The sequence below is a fragment of the Perca flavescens genome, chromosome 9 (genome assembly GCF_004354835.1).
Source record: "Perca flavescens isolate YP-PL-M2 chromosome 9, PFLA_1.0, whole genome shotgun sequence".
NCBI lineage: Eukaryota > Metazoa > Chordata > Actinopteri > Perciformes > Percidae > Perca > Perca flavescens.
In genome coordinates, this window is record NC_041339.1 from 4,260,516 (window position 1) to 4,285,109 (window position 24,594).

At 43.8% G+C, this 24,594-nt stretch overlaps 1 protein-coding gene across 6 annotated transcripts in view; it reads right to left on the bottom strand.

Annotated features, from left to right (window-relative positions):
* The window catches only part of dab1a (DAB adaptor protein 1a), a 308,583-nt gene that overhangs the window by 91,522 nt on the left and 192,467 nt on the right, over positions 1-24,594 (bottom strand). The window contains exon 1 of one of the 6 annotated variants that reach the window (XM_028586553.1): positions 8,221-8,498. The exons of the other annotated variants lie outside the window; for them this stretch is intronic. The gene's annotated coding sequence lies outside the window, so the exon portion shown is untranslated. Of the gene's footprint in view, positions 1-8,220; positions 8,499-24,594 lie in introns of those variants that run through there. 6 annotated transcript variants of the gene reach the window in all.

Consider the following 24,594-nt stretch of genomic DNA (forward strand, 5'->3'; position numbering starts at 1 on the left):
ACCTTTGCACAGCAGGTCCAAAAAAATGGCCTATAGACTGCATTCAATCTGCTTCCCTCACCTCTCTAAATGCAAGGCAGAGTGAGGAGGGCCCAAAGTGTGTGCGTGTGTGTGTGTGTGTGTTGTTTGAAGTGCACAGTGGGAGGGTAGTGTAATGGGCAAAGAGTAGCAGTGTGTGTCTACGTTTTTACACGTGCACGAGTGTGTGTTCTTCTTATGCACAAGTGTTAATGACAATAAATGGCCGAGGCCGCGCGGTGAAATGGCCACTCTCTGCAGCACCGTTGACATTGAGAAGAAGCTTCAGTCATTACTCACCTCAGCCTTAACCTCCGCTTAGTCTGAGCTCCTTCTCTTTTTCTCTTTTATGCCTCAGTTCATTTTACTCCCATAAATAAACATTTTGTCTATTAGTTTGTATATAGGTAAAAGGTCTGTTTGCAGAGGTATAAACAGATTTGTTTTAGATTGATATTAATAATGCAGTTACAAAATGTGCTCGACCCAAAACGTTCTGTAAAAGATTAGAGCTGCAAAGATTAAATCGATTAGTTGTCAACTATTAAACAAATCGCCAACTATTTTGATAATCAATTAATCGGTTTGAGTCGGGTTTTTTTAGAATTATCTGATTCCAGCATCTTAATTAAAGATGGTAAAAAAGTCAAAGTTGCTTGTGACATGTTTTTTTTCAGTAAACTGAATAGCTTTGAGTTGTGGACAAAACAAGGCATTTAAGGACATCATCTTGGGCTTTAGGAAACACTGATCGACATTTTTCACCATTTTATAGACCAAACAATTGATTCGAGAGAACAGATTAATCGACAACGAAAATAATCATTAGTTGCAGCCCTATAAAAGATCAGGTACAGGTAGAGCACGGGAAAACTGAAGCCTCACAGGTAAATGTCCACTGTTGCTTTAATGCAGCATGAAAAAGCTAATCCCATTTTGATCATTTTTATGTTTCTACCTTAATTGAAACTTAACTTGGGTTATGGGTTGAGCAGATTTCATGACCCGTGAAACCACATCAAACTCCATTCTGTGATCACAAAAGCGCTTGGGTGCGACACTGAAGTGCTGAGAAACAAGAACAGAAGCTCACAACTCCGTAGATGAGTGCTAATGCATGCAGGGGTATGTGTGTGTGTGTCATGCATGAGTGTATTTAAGTGTGACAGTGTGCGTCAGAAAGTGTGAGCTCAGTAGGCTGAATGCTGCAGCATCTGGGCGCCCAACCCGCTCCTCTGAGCCCAGCGAGCGCTGTACCAGCCGGGCACCAGATGCTCCAGGGAGAGAGAGCTCGTGATGTGGTTCTGACCCAGGGACAGCTCCCCTGCGTCTGGGAGGGCTGTGAAAGTAATCGAAATTTTAATCGCGATTACGATTTCGGCTCCTAATGATCACAAAAACAGATTAATCGGAGAGAGAGAGAAAAAAAAGATTATTTTGCACATTATGTCTTGCAAGTAAACTCTTATTTTGTCTCAAAAAATGTTTAAACGGCAAAAGTATTAATTTCACAATGCAAGGTGTTTACTGTTGATTCAATGAGTTCAATAATTGCAACATCTTTCCAAAAGACAATGAATAATCGTGTTGAATAATCGTGATTTCAATATTGACCAAAATAACCCTGATTAGAATTTTTTCTGTAATTGAGCAGCCGTAGCGTCTGGCGCACACGGCAGCCCTACCGTTGCCTATGAAGAACCAGGGGGGGTCAGAACAGGGTCTGACCGCCTATGTCACTTCCACCTGACTGAGAAGCTCCTGCCATGCAATAGGTTACCTTCCGATGAAACATAACTGTGAATTAGGTGCAGTGAAGACAAGAGCTAATGATGGATATTGAATTGTGGCTAATCTATACAAACAGAAAGTAAGGGAGAGACAAAGGGAAGGATCATGGGACGGTTAAAAATTCGTTAGTGAGCAGCCACAGAAAAGCACAGACGGAGAGAAAGCAAAAGAGACAAAGAGAGAAAGAAAGAGGGGGAGAAATACATAGAGGAAATCCTCTAAGGAAAATAGAATATTCCTTTCTCTAACTTTGTTGCAGTCTCACAGTGAGTGTGGAAGTCAGTGGAGTCGTACCACAGGGAAATGTAGCTAACAAACCCCCCCCAGCAAACCTGAGAGCCCGCTCCCTTTCTCCCTCCCTGCTGCACATGCATGCATTATCTATTATATTGCTTGAATAAAGAATATGGTTAAAAAAAAAAAAGAAAAAAGGCATCTCGCCTCCTTTGTACATGGCTGGATGAAAGGCAGAGGACACAAATTAAAATGTAATTTATGATGATTTGTTTGCCCGCTTTCCTCGGCACCTAAAATGTCATAAGGAGCATGTAATACTGCTGGGGTCTGGTGAGACACGACACAGGGTTTGAAGGGGGGGATCTTGACTTCTGGGGAAAATGAGAATGTAAGGCGTTCAATTAATTGAAGTGTTAATGTGCTGTGACTCCTGTGTGGTACATGCCTCTGTGTGTGTGTGTGTGTGTCTTTACCTCCTGCTCTAAAGTGCTTTTGTTTGCTGTGAAAACTCATTAACAAAGTGAACACCTTTGCGATTTCACCCCAAAGTGGTGCTCATTGGAGAACAAAATGAGCAGAAGGACCAGACGTGTTCAGCAGTATGTAAGAGAAAATAGATGAAAATGTGATAATGATGATGTGAAATACTAATGGTGATGTGGAGGGGGGGGGGGGGTGAAGCCAACAGTCTCAGTTCCATAATCAACATCTCATCTGAAACAACAGGATCCCTGAAGCTACACTACAGGCAGGCAGAGAGAGATGGAGGGAGAGAAGGGGAGAGAGATAGAGAGAGCTGTAGAGAGAGAAAGAGGCACAGCAATGCTGAGAGAAAAACCGACAGTAGGAACAGGGCAGAGATGGAGAACCAAAGAGAGAGATTGAGAAAACACAGAAAGGACACTGTGAGGGTAAAGATGTGGAGGGGCGATAATGCACAGAGAAGCAGAGGGCTAGAACGAGGCTGGATGTGAATGAAAAAAATAAAGCAATTACCACGGTTCATTCATTTCTAGACTGGTAGTGAAAAGCTGCATGTAGCCAATTACTCTGATCTGTTGTAACCATGAAAATACTATTTGCGAGGTTTATGAAGATCACCATAAGGTCTTGAGGTCCGATTTCCAATTTCTCGAATACCTGCCCACACACTTCGGATTGTTAACACAATTATTGTTAATGCAATTATACATAATTTACACTTACTAAGGTCCTCTGCAAACTAGTAGACTTAACTACTTCTATTTATCTGCTTATTCCATTTCACAGTCACAGTGCTGTCTAAAGATAGGAAGTCGGGCTGCAAAAAGCAAAGCATGCCAAATCCACACAGCAGTCTTTTTGCGGTCAAATGTAAGGGCAGCGAAAAATTTGTGCGTTTGTGTGTGCGCTCCGATGTTAGACGCAGATGCTAATCCCAGTGGTGTGGACAGATTGCGAGTGTTTTAAGAAGATTACAGATTACAGACTGCAGAGGCAGATTAGCTGGCAGCTCGATCTGCACCTCTGGATGGACTTTCTCTGCTCTCACACAGCCCCTGATGTATATATATGTGTGTGTGTGTGTGTGTGTGTGTGTGTGTGTGTGTGTGTGTGTGTGTGTGTGTGTGTAATGATAGTTATGTGCACATGCTGTGTCTTTAAGTCTATGTGTTTGTGTGATGGATGCTGATTTGTAGAGTATCACCAACACACGTTCTGTCCCTAACAGTGAATAAAGGCCAGGAAATAGGGTACATACTGTACGTATATACACACATACTGCTAGTGGGCTGTAAAGATATTCTCGATGCCAATTATATCCAAGAGAATGTCACACACACAAACGCACACACACAGACACAGGATGTGGATCAATGGGAAGGGCAGCCAGCCAAGAGCCAGTCAATCCCCCCCCCCCTTTTTTCTTTTCTCTGTAATGGTAGAACCCACTACTGAAAAAAATACAGATATTTAACATGTTACAACCTGTTTAAAAAGCCTCAGCATAGAAGGTATAATTTTCACTGGCATGTCTTCTTTCTGTTCTTTTTTTACTGTTGTCAATGCTTAAGAACTCTATCTTTGACACTGTAGATGTACATTTAAGAAGCAAAGAGCACTTTGTAGCATCTGTAGCTCAAACGGAGAAGAAGATAACACTGGTTAAATCTTAATTTACAGAGGGGAGGGGAGAAAAGGTAGAATACAAAAGGCCCGACGAGGAGGAAAGGTGCACAGTTGGTGTATGATTTTGGAAGTTACGAAGACAAAGACTGCATGTTTTAGTACTGGACATGAGAGACATTCCTGCTGATGGGGAGGACAGGATTGTAAAGCTGTGTGTAAAAGTGCACACTGCTGTCAAACAATTGGACTTATCACCTCATGGGGTGGTTTTCACCGATACAAAGTAGGGCGGCAAGATATATCGACTCAATATCGTTATCGCAATATATCGAAAGTGTCGCGATAGGGCTGGGCAATATGGAGAAAATCAGATATCACGATATTCTTGGCCAAATACCTCGATATCAATATTGCGGCGATATTCTAGGGTTGACAATTGGCGCTTTAACAAAATATCTTCACACTTAGATTTTTGATAAATAATCATCAGTAATGTGGACATAATGTCTAAGTGGTTAAAAGCAAATAATAGAACAGCTAGAACAGTCTGGTAAATTCAGAAAAGTACATCACTTTACTGTAATGCAGCTTTTAAAACCAGGAAGACACCACTTATATCACAATATTACGATATAAAAAAATCTAAGACAATATCTAGTCTCATTTCACGATATCAATATATTGCCCAGCCCTATGTCGCGATAAGTATGCAATCTTTTGTTTATTTTGTGGAGCGCTGTGTGGCTTAGTTGTATTTGATTTAGAGCCCGCTTGAAACGCTGTAATGATCATCATTTCATTGGCCATTCACGTTACCGCGCCACTTGCACATGTTAGTGCACATCAGCGCATGGGTCCACCACGTGACAAACCCTATGGAGCGTAACACATGACATGTCTGCATATTTCGAGAGTGACAGTGTAAGTGAAGAAATAGATAGAGACAACAAAACCGAACGAATCAGAGAAGCGAAAGAAAAGTTGTGTCCTGTTGTCTTTATTTATTTTATATATTTTATTTTAAAAATATCAATATCGCAATATTCATAATCGATATCGCAATATCACATTTTGTCAATATCGTGCAACCGTAATACAAAGATATTGTAGCTGACCTAAAAAGTGCCATCAACATCTAAATGGACCTAAAAGTGAACCAAAGAAATGGACCAAAGGAAAAGGAATCTGACTGTGGAGGTGTGTTGTCGTCGTCGTCAAGTTAGATATAAAGTGAGGACAAAAAGACATTTCCATTGGGCTTCCAGGTCAAACAGGAAAGGACAAATAATAAAGCTGGTGAACTTGGTGAATGTTCGTTATCTTTATGGACAAGTTTATTTCCACAGCAGCTGCCTGCTCATTGTTTTCAGCACAGCTGATTGAAAGAAAAGCCACTGAGACGCAGCCTGCATGGACTCAAGGAGGTAACTTGAATAGGCCCTCAATTTTTGGTGGAAGTTGAATTGTATCCATGGCAACAAGTGTCGCTGGGGTGCAACAGCAAAGTAGGCAGCAATGTGAACGATAAGACCGCAATACAACTCTACGGTGTAAACAGGTTATGGGCAGAATTCCACCAATACATGACATTTAACCTTTTGATTGTCACAGCGCTTCAAGCCAGTCATTTGATACATTCTTCCTGGCTGATAAAACGTTCACGTCAACGTGCTCGATGGCCGCCCTTCCTTTTAAAGTGCTAAACTTCACAAAGAACACAGTAATTCTTTGCAGGTGGTGATTCATTTTGTACAGCTTCATGCGGATGTTTACATGGTGTCAGATGAGTTTGTGTGCAGCGTGAAACTCTTCAGAGTAAAAAAGCAGGCTTTCCAGATATCAGAGGTACACCATGTCTCCAACTCAAATACAAATTCAGAGTTACAAGCTTACTTTTGCAAAAGCTGGTCCAAGCTTTAGGAACCAGAATACTAAGCTCCAGGTTCCAATGATTTCCTGACGTCAACACTACACAACACGAAAGAGCTGTTTTCGGTTTGAGATTTAGTCCAACGTTCATTCAAACAGCATTGTTGACCGTTAAACAGCACAGACAACGAGACCTACTGTACTGCACTGGAAAACATAAATTACAAGAGGCGTGCTTGGGTTGTGGAAAGTAACAGAGGGTGAGGCAGAGACTGTAGACGGAGCAGATGGAGATGGGAATTGAAAGAGGGAGAAAGAGAAGCCCTCAACAGGGTTTTCTTTGAGTTAACTACACAATACTCTGTGGGTTACTATGATGCCCTGAAGTCGCCTGCTGGGCCCATGCAGGCAGAAGTAAGAGGTCTGTTTGGCAGTAGTGGAAAAAGTATTCAAATCCTTAACAAGTACCACTACTATTTAATTAATTAAAAATAAAATGTCCAGCATTCAAATCTCTATTTTTACTGCTAAAAGTAAGCAACAGTAAAATGTATTTACAGTAATTATCAAAAGTACTCCTTATAAAGGGTGGTCCCCTGTATGTACTGTATTAGAAATAGTTGGAAGTGGCCTTATGGGTAAATTTTTGGATGTAGTAGTTTAATAGTAGAAGTTTATGATTTCAATGTTAGACATGCACATTCTAAATCTGCTGAGTAACTAATAACCATCAGAGAAATATGGTGGGGTAATAAGTGCAGTGTTTTCCATCATGCAGAACAATTTATAGTTTCACAAATTAGAAATACTCAAGGTAATGGACCTCAACATCAGAGCTGGTGTTGAGTAAAGGTACACGTGCAGGTGTTAGGGCTGCATGCTTGTGAGTGGCATGCCGATCTGACATCTGTGACAAAACCTTATACATTCAATAAAGTGCTATTTTGAACATGTAGAGACAGGAAACGACCAATTCACATGCAGCTACTAATACACCTGAGAGAGAGAGAGAGAGAGAGAGAGAGAGAGAGGGGGGGTTTGCAGAGCACACCAGCTTCATGATTAATGCGGCTTTTAGCTGCAGCGGAGTCTGGGCCCCCTGAGCAAACTGACCGGGTCGCCCATTCAACTCCTTCCCTTCCCCCCTCTCTCTCTCTCTCTCTCTCTCTCCACACCAACCTCAACCCAGTGACTGAGAACCAGTTAAAGACACCATTCACTACATTTCTACGCCAACACTTCGACATCCGTGTAACCAATCCACTGTACCGCGCGTTTCACTCCATTTCACTTCACTCACCTTAGGAGCCAATCCTCCAAAGTGGGCAACCCCCCCCCACACACACACACACACACACATCAGTAACATTCATTTAACCAATGCGGGGGAAGAAAGCCTCCCTCTCCAAAGGAGCATTAAATAAAGTAGCCTGAATAAAATGTGTGTGACCATACACTTAAAAAAAGTAGGTTCACAAAAACCCACTACTGAATAGGCCTAGGACTCATTTCAGTTGAAGGAGCCTATAATAAGGTTACTATAATGTCACCATCGAGTACTAAAGACAGACATACCCTCTAAGATAATGTTCGCTGGGGGCAGAGGAGCAGGCTATACACCAAACACTGGGAATTAAGCACATTAAGTGCACGTTATAACCGCAAAGATATTTCTGAGGGTAAATGAATACAAACTTGCGACGGCCTTATTATCACTTTATAGAAATCACGGTGAATATATTGATCTCCGATAGAAGGGCGAACACAACTACACACTCCGGGGAGACAGATGCCAAATGCAGCAAATCACTGTCTTTCCTCCCGCCTAACACCACAGACACACACGCACTGCCCCTGACCACTATGTTACAGTGAGGGGGGTCACTCCGACCCCCCCCCACACACACACCCCCCACACACACACAACCGCCCAAAACACACACACACACGCGCGCGCGCGCGCACAAACTAAAATCCTGATGGACCAGCAGCAGCAGAAATAGATAATTCATTGCAGTGATAGGAGCAGAGCGCACTGACTCCACAGGCTCTTCTTTAGCTCCAAAACCACTAACTATCACACACCGATCTAAAAGTAGCCTACACACTTTGGATAGCCCCTGTGCGCGCGGGACCGGGCCGAGATGGGCCACTTTGTGCTGCATCCGTTCAGGCTGCTTGCGTTGGCGCACTTACCTTTGCACTACAGCGAAAATGAGCACAGTTAGTTCCCATTTTGTGAAAAGGCTTTAGAATCCATTCATTCCCCGCGTATCTCCTCCGGTTTTATTCAGACATCCACAGTGTGTTTCAGCAGGGAGATTAATCCAGTTTTCCATCCCGGGGAGAGCGCTTGAAAGCCTCGTTACATCTTTTTCCACAATCCCCACAAAACTGTGCCAGGCTTCTTTCAGCGCGTTTTTTTTTTTAATTCTTCTTCTCCCTCCTCGCTCCTCTAGCCCCCTCTTCTTTCCTCTCGCTCTCTCTCTCCCTCTCTGAGGTTGCCTGGTTACCTCTTTCTGTAGGCTGGTTCAGACCGCCGGCCGGCAGCCAATCACAAGGCCGGGTTCAGCTTAACCCCTCCGCTGCGGAACTGTCCTGATTTACAGCTTTCAAGGAGTGGGAGTGGAGGAGGGTGAGGGGGGAAGAAAAAAGCACTGGCGGTGGAGGATTTAGAAAATGTACAGTATATATATATTAACAAAATTATAATGGCCAGGAAAACATGAAAGGAGAAAGAAATGAGGAGAGGCTGATGGGGGAATTTGGGTTTGAATTTAAAAGTTGTGGAAGAAACGTTGGGTCTGAAAGTGCGGATGCTGCTGTTAAATGATGACTGTACTGTCAAGAGTTTACAGTCATCACAAGCTCACTTTTTTTCTACACAATGCTGAGAGAGAAGCGCTCATTGAGTCATGAACACAAGCAGTGGTCATGCTGCAGCCTTCACTTCACTCAGCACAGACTATTGATTGGTTAACCACCCGCACTTAAGTCATGCAGCCCTGAATTGTCTGTGTGTGAGTCAAGGACTTGGCAAACTCGCTTATCTGAGAGTGGGAGCACACTTTCTTACTCTAAAAACAATGTTTAAAAAAAAAAAAAAGACAATTTAGGCCTAAAGACACAATATATTTTTACGGTTATTTATTTAAGTAAGACTGACAAAAGAAAACCTGGATATAAGAGGATGAAGCAACAATACTGACTTCACTTAAGTATAGCATTTTGCCATTTCATGCCTTTCCTCTGTTCTTCCTTAAGCCTTAAACGTGTGCAGCTTGCCTCCTTTAATCCACACCTCCTTTCACTTTTCTGCCCCTGCACCTCCTCCTCTCCCTTTCTCCTCCACTTCCGCGCCTCAGATCCTCCTCCTCCTCAGATGTGGTGTGTTGCTGTCAGGGGTTTAGGAGCCTCAGCGTGGACACAATTCCTCTGATCTCTGCAAAGACTGGAAGACCCCCGCAGTCCAACTAAGCCTCTTCTTCCACATTCAAGCGTGGGGTGTAGGTTTGGTTTCAAAGTTGGTAAAAACCACCGTGGGGCGGTAGGAGCCAGGTAAATCTGAAGTGTTGTCCAGCAAATCGGGCTCATCTTAACGCACGGCACTGGCCAACCTAATGCGTTGAAAGGCACATTCCTGGGACATTACTTTGTAACATGGGTGGGTAATTCTATTATCTGTGTAATCCTTGTGAAATGATTGCCACTATGATAACTTTCCAGAGTGGTTAAATCCTCATAGAACTGCACACAGCTGAGCAGTGTGTCTGATAAACATCAAACTAATACTCAAACTGGTTTTTGTGGCTTATGTTTCATCGTGTCACAACGTGATATCAAGACTTTGCGTAAACATGTGGCGTGCTATCTGTACGCATTTTGAGCAATCGGCGTGTATGTTTACGCCGAAGAACGGGACGTTGCATTTGGAGCTATCCGTGTGTATAGCTATTCTACGCCAGAATTTGGAGCTATCCGCGTGTATAGCTACGCCAGAACGGGACGTTGCATTTGGAGCTATCCACGTGTACAGCGGACGGGTTGGGTTTAGTAAAAGAAGAAAGTGACGGTTGGGTTTAGGAAACGTGACACACGGGACACAATCCCCGGTCTCCTGGGTGAAAAGTCCTGTGTTTTACCCATCCTCCCTACGCGGATTTTCGGCCTTTCATCCTACTCGCTACGGTGTAAATTCACACGCAATCGCAAGGTAATGTGAGTCAATGGAGGCCAAACGGCATTGATAAACACGCTACAAAGCGATTATGAGACTTGATAACTCGCCAAAATGGCATACGAATTGGCATGTCATACATACGCCACTTCATGAGATCAGTCTGCATGTCACCTGTACCTCAAGCAACACGCCCCCGCCAACACAACCCCTGGTCATTTTTTCTTTTTAACATAGTGCTGTTTCGGTCTTAACACCTGGTTACTATGAATTAGAGCGGTCAATCTTCCTCTATAATACCATGCAGATTGTCAAGTTACTGAGAATACAGCTATTAGAAGGTAATATATAAAGCCACAGGGCAGCTAACATTACCTTTAGCTAGCTGTCTCCATGAAGTCCCTAAGCTCCTATAACTCGCGACGCAGTTAGGAAACAAGAACGAGCTAACTAATGATAACATAAGCATTTGGGCTCGGTGGATGTCGATTTTAAAGTCATGTTAAAACTATTTCCTGTCCTTCTGATTTCCAGCCGCAGCCTGTCACTCCCCCTATACTAACGTTACGTGCTCCGTGATGTTAAGACCTCACAATGCCTTGTGTTTCTCACTCCCGCTAACGTATTGTTCATCAGACATGACATGAAAAAAGCATTTCGTTTTCACATGCGGCTAAGCCAAGGTGAGAAGAGTGAGATTAGTTAACGTTAGCCATCATATTTATTAAAAAAAAACAAAAACAAAACCACATTCAAATAGTATTGATTTTTTAACTATTCGAATTATATTCGACTTTTGGAATTCGTTCCAACAGCCCTACTATGAATCTATTAGTTTGTCTCCATCATTGTTGGCTAGATTTGCTGGTTAAACAGCTGCATATATAATATAGTCTATATCCGTGACGTTCCACTTCCGGGATTGCTATCATTCTGCTGGAAATTCTGCTGGATGTCACTCTTTTCGGATGTCCGTTTTTGGATGTCCGTTACCTTCCACTTTCTTTGTGTTGGCGTTCTAAAGCCCGGTGGATTAATGAGGACTATGATTAACTGCTCCTCAGATCTCTGCAGGGTAAATCCAGACAGCTAGCTAGACTATCTGTCCAATCTGAGTTTTCTGTTGCACGACTAAAACAACTTTTGAAGTACACGTTCCACCAAAACAAGTTCCTTCCCGAGGCTAGTTTGCAGAGGCACCGTGGCTCCGTCCAACGCTTAGCACCGCCCGAAACGATTGTGATTGGTTTAAAGAAATGCCAATAAACCAGAGCACGTTTTTCTCCCATCCCAGATTGCTGTGTGGACTAGCCAGACCCTCCTCCACAGCGCTGTGGAGGAAGGTGCAAGACTACAAATGAATGTTTATGTTAAAATTAATAAATGTAAATGTTGGTAGGGACATTTAAAGTGCTCATATTATGCTTTTTGGCTTTTCCCATTTCCTTAATTGTGTTATATATCTTTTTTGTGCACGTTATAGGTTTACAAAGTGAAAAAGCCCAAAGTCCCCCCCAAAGGGACTTACCATCTCCAACAGAAAACACTGTTCACAAACTGCTCCAAACAGCTCTGTTGTAGTCCAGCCTTTACTAGTTGTCACTTTGTAACACATGTTATAATGCTCACCTAGCTGATAGCGTGGCACGCCCTCATACTCTGTTTCTGACTGGCTAGTAGTCCTTACCTAGCTACTGCGCATGTGTGACTCCCAACAAAGATGGAAAAGAAGTGAGATGTCTCACTCTGTAGCTAAAACAGAGAGCTCAACACACAGGGTGAAAAGAGGAGCTGCAGCAATGTGCAGTACAACAAATATATGGTGTTTTCTGAAAATTAAACCACATAAACCTATTCTGGCACAACCTCTAAATACAATTATGAACCTGAAAATGACCATAATGAGCACTTTAAGCTTTCCTGAATGTTGGTAAGGACGTATCCATATCATCCCTATTATATGTAAATCTACTCCTACTGAAACCTGATTTAAATCCTAATTTCTCCATCTCAGAAATCTCACATTGGTCCATACACTTCTCTCCCCTCCTTTCTTTCTCAACCACACTACCTCATCACTCTGCCTTCCTCACTGCTCTGTCCTCTCGTCATCTTTCCCTTCCCTGCTCTGTTTTCCTACCTAGGTATAGCTGTAGTTTACCTTCTCTATCGTTGAAGAGCACTCCTGTCTATCTAACCCACACTTTAGTATCTCTGCCCTTTTTGCCATATCTCCATCCCTCAGTATCTGCCTACCTCACTCCCCTTCGTCCTCTCTCACAGTCTCCCTCTGTCTGAGCTTGGCTGAACAGATAACCCCTGGATGCTCATCTGTGCAAGCCGGCAGCTAGCTTCCTCTCTTTCCTCTCAGTCCTCTGTCCCCCCCCCCCCCCCCCCACATACACACACACACTCCCACACCCGCACACACGACTCAATCAAAATTGTAATTGCATAAACACACACACCCTTTCTATAGACAGACTCTTTAGGGTAATCTATGGGAATGTCCAGATGGATATATCTGAGAATGTAAAGGTCAGCTCCCGCTTACTGTTCACACCAAACATTGTTTTACAGGATTAAGATTCCTCCAAAACACACATATGCAGAGAGAGAGAGTGAGAGAGAATGCAAATAGAGGCACAGACAGCGCAAATGCGTATTATCAGCAAAACGGGTCAAACTCGTTAAAAGGCAACAAAGGCAGCTCTCTAATTGCCTGAGCACAGCTTGGCACTGCTGAGCTACAGTGGTGGCAGTGCAGTACGGCGGGATGGTCTCTGACAGTCAGTTCATCATAAGGATAAAGGAATCTCTGGATAGAAATGATGCCAACTCAGAGCTCAAACCGGTGGCTCAACAGAGCAGACAGTGAGACAGGAAGAGATCTGGAGCACATGGTCATAGTTCAAACTTTTCAAAAGGTGTAGCAACAAACAGCAGGTCTTCGTCAGAGTAAGAACAGGCAGTGGCAGTAAAACCATTTAAAATTGACAGGTTCTGGCCATATTAGCCAAAGCCATAGTGTATAATATTAGTTTGCATTTTTAGAGCTCCTTTCAGCAGACCCAAGGACGCTCTTACACATATGGAGGCAGACAAAAACAAATAACACAAAACAGGAATAAGTAATTAGTAAGTAGACTTTGGTCCGTGTGTTTCAGTCGTGTTAAATATGTAAATCCAGTAGCATTAAATATTTCAATACCACAACATATCAGGGTGGAGGCCCATCCATGTTTTGCATAGGCCTACATAATGCAACATAATGGTGTTCCATCACATTTAGTATTCTAGGTTCTTAGTGAAATAGCAACCCTTGCGTTAAGAGCTAATAACTTTATACATTAAAGACAACCATATGGACTAAATAAAAATATTAATTTATCTTATTTTCAATTATGTTTTCCACTGTATGATGTATATGAATACATTCTGTGTATGGTATTGGCTGAATGAATAAGCCGGCATGTCCATCGCCGTTAGCTGGGTGCATACAATTTTCTTCACTGGCGAAATGATGGTTGCTACACAGTATCAAAAGCTTAAACTATAACCGTGTGCTCTAGATTTCATCGCTCCGTACTATATTCAAACATGGCATACTGGGTGACATTACATTTTAATCAAATGTTAGCAGACGCCTGTACATGACACAGTCTCCTCTGAAGAGGCGTCAATACGTCTGGAGGTGAATTTGTTAAGACACATCTAGACTGGAATGAGATTAGCTTTGACCCAAATGCACACAAACGTACAGAGTGACGTGTCTCGCCCACTATCTCCCATACTGCTTATTTAGCTATACGAACACCAGCGTATTGACTATGGATGTGTTGCAAAGAGTGAATGAAAGAGGGAGAGAAAAAGAGAGAGAGAGAGAGAGAGAGAGAGAGAGAGAGGGTAGAGGCAGATGGAACAGAGCTATAACAACAGACCCCCCTCCAAAGATGAAATATCCCAGCATATGCGTAGATATCAAAGCATGCCACTCTTCAATAACTGATGTATCAGGATATCAAGCTCCTGGCGGATGTGAAGAGAGCGAGTGGAGATGAGGAGAGATGGTTTATGAGAGAGAAAATATATTGAATCTGAGAAGTCTGTACTGTATTCGCAGACATATGCAGTGGAGTTCTGAATATGACAGGCCATTCTTTTGTATTCTGAAATTTAAATAAAGTGAAAACGAGACAGAAACAGAAAGGGAGGCACTCCTGAGCATAAGAAGAGTGTGTGTGTGTGTGTGTGTGTGTGTGTGTGTGTTGGGGGTTAGATATAAAGGGGTGCTCTGTTGAGATGTCACACACGTTTGTTTTCATAAGGATGTCTAACTTTGAGGGCTTTTGCCTCTGGGAGGATCCATCATATTTCATCATGTTTCATTAACACTTTTCATGCATACGCAGACATGGGAACATGCACACACCCACACACCACAGTTTCCCCTTAGAACAGAGGGGAAGTAAAGGTTATCTAATCCCACCTCTGTGTGAGCGTCGCTGTGAGCCCGGCTGCCAGTCTGAACTCATTGTACTCATCAGCCTCGACTCCCTACACCAACTGTATCACACATGTCTAGAGCTGGGTACCAAATTCAATACCGTTTAGGCACCGACCCAATTGCCTCTTTCAATCCCTTAAGAGTAAGTCTCATCAGCGTCAGTGAGCCAATAAGCATGCAGCATGCTTTTACCAAGATCTAATGATGCTGCTGATTGGCTGTCTAACCTTACACGTCGTAGAGACACGCAGAAAAAAAACCTCTACATTAGGCACAGATGAGGGGCTCACGTAGCAGAAGCTGAAAAATACATAAAAAGATTTGTATGTGAAATGTTGTAATTCATTTTTGTTTTATAAAATTGGTATCAATCAAATCATAAGGAAACGAGTTCCATTTAGGAACCGGCATCAAAGTCCCGGTATTGGTAACGGTACTGGTATCAAAATGTTTCTAACGATACCCAGTTCTACACACGTCACCACCACACTGTTTATTCCAGTAAGTCTTTTATAGAAGACTTTTGTGTGGTTGGGTTAGCTCAGTTGGCAGAGCAGGCACACATTTTTACTCCTCGACGACGCAGTGGCTGTGGGTTCAACCCGCGGCCCTTTGCTGCATGTCATTCCCCCCTCTCTCTCCCCTTTCATGTCTTCATCTGTCCTGTGGAAATAAAGGCCTAAAAATGCCCTCAAAAAATTATCTGTGATAGTTCAATAGCAGTGTTGTAATGTACAATAACGTAACGTAGTACAAATACTTTGTTACTATACTTAAAGGACAAATCCGGCCCAAAATGAACCTAGGGGTTAATAACCCATGTGTCCGAGTTCCACCGCTCTCTGGGATTTGTTTTTGTAGCGTTATGAGGTAATTAGCGGTTTCCGATACAACTGGTCACATTCGATTAGCATGAAAACAAATCCCAGAGGTGGCCGGGTTGGCTCAGTGGGTAGAGCAGGTGCACACATACATGGAGGTTTTGTCCTCGACGCAGAGGTCCAGGGTTCGAGTCCAACCTGTGGCGATTTCCTGCATTCGTCTTCCCCCTCTCTCTCCCCTTTCTCACCTAGCTGTCCTATCAAATGAAGACAGAAAAGCCCCAAAAAATAATCTTAAAAAAAAAAAAAAATCCCAGAGAATGGTCGAACTCGGCATATTGACATATGTGTTATTAACCCGTAGGTTCTTTTTGAACCGGATTTGTCCTTTAAGTAGTATACATTTCCTAAATAAAATGTATACTTTTACTCCACTACATTTCCCCTCAGCGTCTTCGTTACTCCATAATAACATCACAAAACATTTGTTAGACTGCAAAAAAAGCTGTTTGGCGAATCATTGTTCCTAGATTGCAAGTTAATACACGCGCCATGCCAGTTGGTGACGTACCTCTTTGTTGCCAAGCTCCAAAACTAAAGAAGACGAGGAGGAAGCATAATAATGGATAGAGTCATGGAAACACCTGCTGCAAGCTCTGCCGCCAAGGTAACAGACGCTGACCACCCCGGCGACAGTGGGGAAGATAAGGTTACACCCATAGGTGGCGGTATTTGCAAGATGTTTTTTTTGTACATTGGAGTAAAAGATTCTTCCTCACAAAAAAAAATGAAAATTCGTTTTTTCCCTTTGTTGATGTCACACTTTGAATTAGATGTTTAAGAAAGAGTGGAAACCCTGAATAATATGCTTTACTATCAGGAAGCCACAATAAAGTTCAAGTTTTTTTTTTTTTTTTTTACTTTTTACGTTTCTAATACGTTTAAAGGGGAACTATGCAGTTTTTTTAGCTTAATTTACCTAAACTGAACAGCTTTGGAGTCATTGGAATGGTTATATGACTTTGTTCAAGTTGAATGGTGGCCGTCTCGCTTCCCCCTAGCGCCTGTGAGCGGAAAAAACACCCTTGTAACTTTGGGCCGGTGCGCCGCTGGCCTCAGCGTCAGGAAGTATGGCGTGATATCAGGTCTCGCCATGTAACAAACTGCTTTAAGGCACTGCACAACACATCCAGGAACCGGCTAGCTATAAGAACAAGGTAGCGATCGAGTTTATCGTCATGGCTGAGCCGGCAAAAAAGAAGCAGAAAGCTAGGAAAGCATTGTCGGAGGAACAGAGAGAGAAGAAACGGCAGACTGACCGATTGAGGACTCAGTAAACATAGGAGCTGCCAAATATCTATTCTGAAGCTGTAGGGGGAGCTCTATAGAGAAACCTGTAGGGGGAGCTCTATAGAGAAACCTGTAGGGGGAGCTCTATAGAGAAACCTGTAGGGGGGAGCTCTATAGAGAAACCTGTAGGGGGGAGCTCTATAGAGAAACCTGTAGGGGGGCTCTATAGAGAAACCTGTAGGGTGGCTCTATAGAGAAACCTGTAGTGGGAGCTCTATAGAGAAACCTGTAGGGGGGAGCTCTATAGAGAAACCTGTAGGGTGGCTCTATAGAGAAACCTGTAGGGGGAGCTCTATAGAGAAACCTGTAGGTGGAGCTCTATAGAGAAACCTGTAGTGGGAGCTCTATAGAGAAACCTGTAGGGGGGCTCTATAGAGAAACCTGTAGTGGGAGCTCTATAGAGAAACCTGTAGGGGAGCTCTATAGAGAAACCTGTAGGGGGAGATCTATAGAGAAACCTGTAGGAGGAGCTCTATAGAGAAACCTGTAGGGGGGCTCTATAGAGAAACCTGTAGGGGGAGCTCTACAGAGAAACCTGTAGTTGGAGCTCTACAGAGAAACCTGTAGGGGGGAGCTCTACAGAGAAACCTGTAGGGGGGCTCTATAGAGAAACCTGTAGGGGGGAGCTCTATAGAGAAACCTGTAGGGGGAGCTCTATAGAGAAACCTGTAGGTGGAGCTCTATAGAGAAACCTGTGGGGGAGCTCTATAGAGAAACCTGTAGGGGAGCTCTAGAGAAACCTGTAGGGGGAGCTCTATAGAGAAACCTGTAGGGGGGCTCTATAGAGAAACCTGTAGGGGAGCTCTATAGAGAAACCTGTAGGGGAGCTCTATAGAGAAACCTGTAGGTGGAGCTCTATAGAGAAACCCGTAGGGGGGAGCTCTATAGAGAAACCCGTAGGGGGAGCTCTATAGAGAAACCCGTAGGGGGAGCTCTATAGAGAAACCTGTAGGGTGGCTCTATAGAGAAACCTGTAGGGGGGCTCTATGGAGAAACCTGTAGGGGGGGCTCTATATAGAAACCTGTAGGTGGAGCTCTATAGAGAAACCTGTAGGGGGGAGCTCTATAGAGAAACCTGTAGGGGGGCTCTATAGAGAAACCTGTAGGTGGAGCTCTATAGAGAAACCTGTAGGGTGGCTCTATAGAGAAACCTGTAGGGGGGCTCTATGGAGAAACCTGTGGGGGGGGGCTCTATATAGAAACCTGTAGGGGGGGCTCTATAGAGAAACCTGTTGGGGAGCTCTATAGAGAAACCTGTAGGTGGAGCTCTATAGAGAAACTTGTAGGGGAGCTCTATAGAGAAACCTGTAGGGGGAGCTCTATAGAGAAACCTGTAGGTGGAGCTCTATAGAGAAACCTGTAGGGGGGAGCTCTATAGAGAAACCTGTAGGGGTGCTCTATAGAGAAACCTGTAGGGGTGAGCTCTATAGAGAAACCTGGAGCTCTATAGAGAAACCTGTAGGGGGAGCTCTATAGAGAAACCTGTAGGTGGAGCTCTATAGAGAAACCTGTAGGGGGGAGCTCTATAGAGAAACCTGTAGGGGGGCTCTATAGAGAAACCTGTAGGTGGAGCTCTATAGAGAAACCTGTAGGGGGGCTCTATGGAGAAACCTGTAGGGGGGGCTCTATATAGAAACCTGTAGGGGGAGCTCTATAGAGAAACCTGTAGGGGAGCTCTATAGAGAAACCTGTAGGTGGAGCTCTATAGAGAAACCTGTAGGGGAGCTCTAGAGAAATCTGTAGGGGGAGCTCTATAGAGAAACCTGTAGGGGGAGCTCTATAGAGAAACCTGTAGGTGGAGCTCTATAGAGAAACCTGTAGGGGGGAGCTCTATAGAGAAACCTGTAGGGGTGCTCTATAGAGAAACCTGTAGGGGTGAGCTCTATAGAGAAACCTGGAGCTCTATAGAGAAACCTGTAGGGGGAGCTCTATAGAGAAACCTGTAGGGGAGCTCTATGGAGAAACCTGTAGGGGGCTCTATGGAGAAACCTGTAGGGGGGCTCTATAGAGAAACCTGTAGGGGGGCTTTATAGAGAAACCTGTAGGGGGAGCTCTATAGAGAAACCTGTAGGGGGAGCTCTATAGAGAAACCTGTAGAGGGAGCTCTATAGAGAAACCTGTAGAGAAACCTGTAGGGGGAGCTCTATAGAGAAACCTGTAGGGGGAGCTCTATAGAGAAACCTGTAGGGGGGGCTCTATAGAGAAACCTGTAGGTGGAGCTCTATAGAGAAACCTGTAGGGGGGGGCTCTATAGAGAAACCTGTAGGGGGAGCTCTATAGAGAAACCTGTAGGGGGGGTGGCTCTATAGAGAAACCTGTAGGTGGAGCTCTATAAAGAAACCTGTAGGGGGGGCTCTATAGAGAAACCTGTAGGGGGAGCTCTATAGAGAAACCTGTAGGGGGGGCTCTATAGTACTCTATAGTACTTTATAAAAGACTGTTTCAATTCAATTCAATTTTATTTATAGTATCAAATCATAACAAGAGCTATCTCGAGACACTTTACAGATAGACTAGGTCTAGACCACACTCTATAATTTACAAAGACCCAACAATTCCAGTAATTCCCCCAAGAATCAATGGTAATGTGATGTATTGATCCCAATTCAGTGGATCTTGCATGTTGTAAAAACAGCAAGTTCTGGTGTGGCACAAATGGGTTTGACAAAGAAAGACAATTGTTTGTTAGTTTACAAAAAAAAAGACAAAACAATTATATAAATAATACACTAATCCAAAATTATTCTAAAAAGGGTTTTGTGAATGTGTACATGTTTCATAATAGGAACATAATTTGTGTCTGAGCAGTAATTAAAGGAGGTTATTAGCAGAGAGAAATGAACAGGGTCTTACTGGAGGTGACAGGAGGCAGCGGTGATAACATTAGCAGCCGCATTAGCAACTGTTGATTTGTTTTTCCAAGAAAGAAATTGTCAATGAAACGCCAATTTTCCTGTGAGAATTGTGTAGCTTTGCTTAATTTCTCTATTTATTTATTAATTCGTACTTGTGCAGTAACTGGTGCAGTTACAGGAGGAAGACAAGCTAGTAGTGAGGTGGAATAATCTTCATTAAAAACTGAAGGTAGTAGTAAAAACTTAAGAATCCAACATGTAATGTCACACAAAGGAGATGTGTCCGTCTAAGTAAGTACAGAGCCGGATTAACCATTAAGGCAACTGGTCACTTGCCCAGGGGCACAAGACTTCTAAGGGGCCCTGGGCTCCGTCAACTATTATGTTAGATCACATTATAAACGCAGTCCTCACTTTCCTAATTATATGCCGATTTTTGCAACCCGTTCCATCAAAATATTATGTTAAATTACGTCAAAAACAGTGTCTGTAGCTTCCTGCATAGCGAGAAGAGAATGAGCAGTCACAGACAGTGGTAAAGTTGGTTTTATATTGGAAGGTCAAGCTGAATAATAGATTTTTTGAATGTGTGAAATATCCAACGTCCAATATAAAACCAACTTTACCACGGTCTGTCACAGCTTGGAACCTATGAAAGTGAAGTCAGTTTGCCCAGGGGAAGTTTAAACACACATTTAATTTAAAATTTAATTTAAAATTTAATTTAATTTTAATTTAATGAATGTAATGTATGGTAAAGGCAAATCAGCATCAACAACAATGCGTCTATTACGTTAGCCAAAAGTCAAATCGCTCCCTCGTGATTTATAGAGCTCTCAGCCCTTTGATTAGTTTTGATATTAGTAAAAACAAGAACAGCATAATACAAAATATTACAAACTGGCATGTTTGAATTCATAACGTTTACAGAGTGTCGCTGTTTTGGTGGCGTTACATTACAACACACTACACAGTGCTTGCTGAGACCGATCATTTGTATTCAAATTCTGAGTAGTGCACAGGAGGAAGAGAAGGAGGGAAATGAAGCAGAAGGCAGTAAACTGGAGAGACCCTTGGGAGACCCCTGGGGGGCCCTTGAGTCTTGTTGCCCAGGGCACATGGAATTGTTAATCTGGCCCTGAGTGACTAAGTCATAAAATGATCAAAAATCAACATGTCCAATGATATATTTTGTTATTTGTAGGGCCCTCTGGCCAAACAGTTTCCATTACTGCACCCTATCATCTCAGAGATGTGAAAAAGACATGGTGCGACATAATGTAACACCAAATTCGAGTGCTTCTCAAACATTAGCATTTCTTCTAATGTCTACATGCTTTTAAAGCATCCGTCCAAACTGCGGGTTAAAGACCAACCCTCATGCTCCCGGAGACAAATCCTTACTGCAGATAGCCAGTACATGCACACTTACCTATAGAGGAATGCATCAAGTGTATACAAAGCAAATACAAAAATGATACATCAGTGTGAATTGAAGGACTGACAAGAGGATCTGCTGTACACTCTATTCCTCCTGACTACTCTCTGCTCCACTGGGCTGAAGAGTTATGATACTGACCCTGATCAACCTCTGGTAAACTCTGTGAATCACTCAACAAGAGGGTTAAGGGGAGCAAAAGTGTGTGTGTGTGTGTGTGTGTGTGTCTGTGTTGGGTGTGAGGAGGGGGGGGGGTGTAATGAAAGGAGAAAGGGGAAAAGAGGGCAGAGAAGGTGGAACACGTCAAGCTGACACAGTTTCTGTGTATTCTCAATATTGTAAATAATGCAAGATGGGGCCGTTTCTCATGGATGTTGTTTCACAGTAGTACTCCGGCTCGCTTTCTCTCCCTCTGCGTGCGCCAACCTGCATGTCTGGGTATGTGCAGGTGTACGAGTGCTCGCATGTATTTAATGTGATAAACTCCCCTTTCAGTTGAGGTCACAGAAAAACAAGCAGGCCAAATGGGTCAATGCTAATGGTTTTTTGATTGCTGGAGTTAATTAAAGCTTAAAAAAACATTGGTATTGACCTAAGCGCACACTCTCTCGTGCTGCTTTTTTTGGCAATGATTCATGAAAAAAGTCAAGTGACTTTATGTTTATATATATATATATATATATATATATATATATATATATTTAAACTTTTACATTAAAAAAAATACCTAATTTCATTGCTTTCACAACAGCTACCAACTGAAAAGCCCAAAGCTTCATAAAATCACCCCGATTACTGTCACAGTGGTGCTTCGGGATGTGTCTTTTGGTGACTCTGCCAAGATACTCTTGACTCTTGTTTATCACATTTTAATGTTTACAAATCTAGAATGAGCAATATCACAGGGATAAGAGATGCTGTTGGACACAGTGGGAACTCCCGTCCTCTGTGTGCTTCCTGAGGCTTGACAATACGGCTAACTGCATTACATTAGTTCATATGGTCAGACACACTGTTGATGAAACCCTCTCACCTCCACTTACGTACGTGTGTGTGTATGTGTGTGTGTGGTTGACAGAGAGAAAGTGTGTTTCTGTGTCGGTGTGTGTCTGTGTGTGCTCTGGTTGGTGAGTTAGGGCTGCCTGGGGCTCATTGCTCATCTCAGTGGGTATAAATAGAAAAATAGAGAGCCAGGAATATAAGAGCATCATAGTGTGTCTGTGGGGTGTCAGTGGGGTGTCAGTGGGGTGGAGAGGCTGCTCAGAGCAACAACAAACAAAATTGTTATCAGATCTGATAGCAGGTGGATGGGCTAAAGGATTTTAAGCTAAATAAAATGTTGAATCTAATGGGATTGGTTTGTCGAGTTGAAAGCGCATCAGATGTAGCTGTAGGCTGTAGGACCGTGGTGGCCTCACAACACAAAACCAAATCAAAGTGTTTAAGATATGGTTCAATTTTACAATGCAGAAATCATTTTAGAAGCACGTGCTGATAAGCGTTTTTGAAAACGGTATCTTCACGGTGCCGATTCTACTGTTTACTGTCTACTGTCAACTGGTTCATACATTTTCAACAGGTTTAAAACGACGTACTCGTCGCGGAGTTTGAAGCGCCTATCTATTGTTGCTGTGTATTGCCTCAGCAAGGTTGGTGCCCAAACTGTTCCGTGGCTGACAGACACTGCTCTGAAGCAGTCAAATACTTGATTATCAAATGCCGGCCGGACTACCGGCCGCGCAAATTTACAGCCGTGTTCATAGTTGCCGTTTATGTCCCCCCCACAAGCAAATGCCATCGCGGCCCTGAAGGAACTGCATGGCACGATCAGCTCGCTGCAAAACATGTTGTCACAGGGGACTTTAACCATGTTCACCTGCAAGACACACTCCCCGTGTTCCACCAGCACATCACCATCGCCACTCAAGGGGAAAATACACTCGACAAAGTGTACACAAACGGACGCGGAACACATAGAGCCTCCCCCCCACCCCCGCCTCGGTGCTTCAGACCACATCTCCATCATGCCGGTCCCTGCATACCGTCCCATACTAAACAACAGAAAATCTATACAGAAAACCATCACCGTGTGGCCCAATGAAGCCATCCCAATGCTGCAGGACCGTTTTGACACCACGAAATGGCAGATGTTCAGAGAAGCGGCAACAGAGGAGGATACAGTGAACCTAGAGGAATATACTACATCACTCCTGGCTGGGCTACATCAAACCATCAAAACCATCAAAACCATCAAAACCATCAAAACCATCAAAACCATCAAAACCGTCACGGTCCCTCACAACCAGAAACCATGGCTGAATGCAGAAGTGTGCCGCCTCCTGAGAGAGCGGGATGCTGCATTGGGAGGGGGGGGGAGATGCAGACACACTGAGGGCAGCCAGACGAGGGCAAAATCAAACTATGCTCGAAAATCAAGGGACACTTTTCCTCAAATGACCCTCGGAGCATGTGGAAGGGCATCAAGCTTTGAGGCATCAAACACCACCACCACCTCCAGGGTCACACCTCCACCAGAGGACTCCCCCCCCTTCTCAGTCTGACAGCAGCTGAGGTGAGGATGACGCTGCAGAAAATAAAGCTCCGCAAAGCTTGCAGGCCCCATTGGGGTCCCGGGCCGGGTCCTGAAGGACTGCGCGTACCAGCTGTCAGATGTCATGACGGACTTTTTCAACATCTCACTCTCCCAGGCCACCACACCAACGTGCTTCAAGACATCCACCATCATCCCTGTGCCAAAGGCCACTACAGTGTCCTGTCTAAATGACTACCGCCCGATCGCTCTCAAACCAATAGCAATGAAGTGTTTTGAGAGGCTGGTTAACAAGGACTCCTACGTGAGGCTGCTCTTCTTGGACTTTAGCTCTGCATTTAACACAATCATCCCACAGACACTGGTGAACAAACTGGCAGCGCTAGGTCTAGCTGCATCACTCTGCAATTGGATTTTGGACTTTCTGACCAACAGACCCCAGTCTGTAAGGGTTAACAACACCACATCATCGTACATCATCCTCAACACTGGCTCCCTCCAGGGCTGTGTCCTCAGCCTGCTGCTGTACACACTGCTCTACACACGACTGCAGAGTGCACCATGACAGCAACCTCACAGTGAAGTTCGCCGACGACACTGCAGTGGTTGGGCTCATCACCAAAGGGAAGGAGTTAGCATACAGGCAGGAGGTGGACAGACTGGAGCTGTGGTGCAAGGACAACAACCTCATCCTGAACACCACCAAGACCAAGGAACCAGGTCGTCCCAGGCTTTTCTGTGTGGAGTTTGCATGTTCTCCCCGTGCTTGCGTGGGTTTCCTCCGGGTGCTCCGGTGTCTTCCCACCATAAAGACAAGCATGCAACTAGGACTATGGACCCCAGGAAGACTAGCTGGTCGTCTAGGCGTCAG